We start from the raw sequence: 3,765 nt of genomic DNA on the forward strand, positions 1-3,765 counted from the left end.
TTTAAGCATAAATATAAAATAATAATATAAAAATACATACAATTAAAATATTGATGTAAAAAGACCTACATATTAAAATGTAGAGACATACACACACATTCAAATATTGATGTAGAGAGACAACATGCACATTAAAATATTGATGTAGAGCGACATACATACACATTTAAATATTGATGTAGAGAGACATACATACACGTTAAAATATTAATGTGAGACATACATACACATTACAATATTAATGTAGAGAGACATACTGTACATACACATTGTCATATTGATTGTAAAAAGCCATATTTAGCTGTCATATGATAATGAAGCTGTTAAAGTCCACAGGTCAGAACTGACACAACAAGCTTTTATATTTATCATCATTAGAATGTCATAAACTATTTATTACACAGATGATTAACCCTTGGTTTATGCTCTGTAGGGTTGTATGCATATATTGTTTCAAATAATTAAAATAATGTCTATAATTATTATTTAATTAATACACCTCATATTCATGTTCTGTTCTGCTTGTTTTTGTTTGAAATCCTGTAAAATGTCTGTAATGACATGTTCTTTATGTGTTTGTTTGTGTGTGTGTGTGTGTGTGTGTGTGTGTGTGTGTGTGTGTGTGTGTGTGTGTGTGTGTGTGTGTGTGTGTGTGTGTGTGTGTGCGTGCGTGCGTGCGTGCGTGTGTGTGTGTGTGTGTGTGTGTGTGTGTGTGTGTGTGTTTGTGAGAGGGAGAGAGAGAAAGAGAGAGAGATAAAAGAAGGATAATTGTCCGGAACAGCAGCCTCTTTACTCTCTCTCTCTCTCTCTCTCTCTCTCTCCCCCTCTCTCTCTCTCTCTCTCTCTCTCTCTCTCCTTCTCTCTCTCTTCTCTCTCTCTCTCTCTCTCTCTCTCTCTCTCTCTCTCTCTCTCTCTCACACACACACACACACACACACACACACACACACACACACACACACACACACACACACACACACACACACACACACACACACACACACACACACACACTCCTGGTTGTGGGCAGAAGCCGGGCGGGGGCCAATCACAGGGCTTGAGTTTGTCATAACAACAAGTGGCATAAAAGAAAATATGTTATTCTATTAAAAGAAAATATGTTATTCTATTCAAAGGAGCTTTTATTGGCATGAGAAAACATACGTTTACAATACATAAAGAAATCTATGCACAATGAAAGGGAATACAGTAACGTGTAAACAACTCACAACCAGAGGTCATGTGTCTGTGGCACATTTTACATTTTTACACTATAACTCTAATTATAATGTTGTCATTTTGATCATAAGCAGTGGTGGAAAAAATACTCACATTTTGTACTTAAGTAAAAGTATCAATACTGCCATGTAGAGATACTCCGGAATTCAAAATTTATTTGAATAAAAGTACAAACGTATTGTTATCAAAATGTACTTAAAATACCAAAAGTAAAAGTACTAAAAAGTTTGAAAATAGCAGATCTACAAGCTCACAACGCGTCGCAATCGCAATGCGACCCGCTGTGAGCTTGTAGATCTGCTATTTTCAAATAGCTATATGTATAAAATAGGGCTAAAGTGGTTAATGTATGTTTGGTAATATAATAACTTATGTCTGCAAAGTAACTAGTAACTAAAGTTTTCAAATAATTGTAGTGGAGTAAAAGTACAATATTTACCTCTGAGAAGTAGAGTAGAAGTAAAAGTACAGAAACCTGGAAATACTCCAGTAAAGTGAAAATACCTCAAAAGTGTACTTACGTTACTTGAGTAAAGTACTTAGTTACTTTACACCACTGATCATAAGACCCAATTACTGAATGTCAGTCTGCAGGTTTTCTTCAGAATAATGTATGACACTGATTTACTATGACACTATGGCACATTAGGAGTCCACTAGGACTTTTTATTTTCAAGGACTCCCATAACTCTGAGAGTGTACATTTGTACACTCTCAGAGTTACAGGCCCGTAGAGGTCATTTAAGGCTATAGCTCTTTATGTGTTTCTGGTAATATTATTGTCTGCTCATTTGCAGCCTATAGGCCTATATCCATGGCAAAAATAGAATTTTGACAAAAATGTCCACCAGCCAGCATGGCGATGCATGTGCTGTGTGTGATCATAATTTATAGGCTAATATAATAATTAAAAACTGTGGACCTGCAGTGATGTCTACACACTAGCTGCATGTTTCACAATAACAATATGATCTGATTTATGTACAGATATCCGTTTTACTGTGTGTGTGTGTGTGTGTGTGTGTGTGTGTGTGTGTGTGTGTGTGTGTGTGTGTGTGTGTGTGTGTGTGTGTGTGTGTGTGTGTGTGTGTGTGTGTGTGTGTGTGTGTGTGTGTGTGTGTGTGTGTGTGTGTGTGTGGGCGTGAAAAACTTTTTTTCCTTATACTGCCAACGGGCGCCACTGGTACTACAGGCAACGTAGTTGAACGTACACGTCGGCCTGACGGTGAATGTCGACTGCACGGAAGGAAAAACTGGGGCCGCAGGTGACGGAGGGGGAGACAAAAACGACAACGTAACGAGCGCCGGCGCTCGTTACGTATCCTTACGTCCGACTATAAATGATACTAAAGGTGGAAAGATTCAATTCTAGCTTTATTGGCATGACAAAACATAGGTTTACATTGTCAAAGCAAAAGAAAGAAATGGGGAAAGTATGTACAGTTTGGAGGGATACAGCATGGTGTAAACAGAGCTATGTCCCATTGCAACTTGGGAGAGAACTGGCTTACAAAACCACTAATGTTCATTTGCTGATAGAATTTATACAGCAGTGGTTCCCAAGCTGGGGGTCGGGACTTTCAGGGGGGTCCCCAAATTATTTTGGCGGGGGGGTCCCCAGATGATTAGCAACTCATTCACTGCCACTGACGTAAAAACCGTAATTTTTCCCGTTTACCAATCCTGCCACTTTTTTTTGTTTTCTTTTTCAAATTTGACCCAAAGACCAAGGAGATATGATTGTTTAAAGATCTAGACTCCCATCCACTTCCTTGTTAACTTAAAACTTAAAAATTCTGTATCTCGGCTCCTGAGTACTTTTTTTTTTCAATGAAAAATCTCTGGCAGTGGGCAAACGCGGCCAGCAATAATTGTGGCAGTGTGTGTAAAGTTACAATTTAATGACTTTTAAGACCTTTTTAATGCCAAATTGTCAAATATTACGTAAGAAAGAGGAAAACATTGTGAAAATAGCCGATCTACAAGCTCACAATGCCTCGCAGTGCGAGGCGTTGTGAGCTTGTAGTTCGACTATTCTAACTATGTTTATCTGTGGAACCGAGTCAAACTAAATGCAATATCTACAATTGCAAGTGCTTGTCAGGGTGGGAGGGGTCCCCAGTTCAAATATGATTATTTTGGGGGGTCGCGGCCTGAAAGGTTTGGGAACCCTTGGTATACAGTACATGTTGGCAAGGGTAGCTTGGTATAATCCCAGATAAGACATCTGCATTTACTATCTTTGACTTTTCAGCACTTAAGCACTTGAGTGCTGTGCAACATAAACTATACAGCGTGTCTGGAGAAAACTATACAGTGTATCCAGTGGTGTAAAGTAAGTAACTAAGTACATGTACTCAAGCACTGTACTTAAGTACAATTTTGAGGTGTTTTTACTTTACTGGAGTATTTCCAATTTCAGTACTTTTACTACTACTCCACTACATATCAGAGGAAAATAGTGTACTTTTACTCCACTACAATTATTTGAAAACTTGAGTTACTAGTTACTTTGTAGGTTTTGAT

Source organism: Gymnoscopelus braueri (assembly GCF_963280865.1).
Source record: "Gymnoscopelus braueri genome assembly, chromosome: 8".
Taxonomy (NCBI): Eukaryota; Metazoa; Chordata; class Actinopteri; order Myctophiformes; family Myctophidae; genus Gymnoscopelus; species Gymnoscopelus braueri.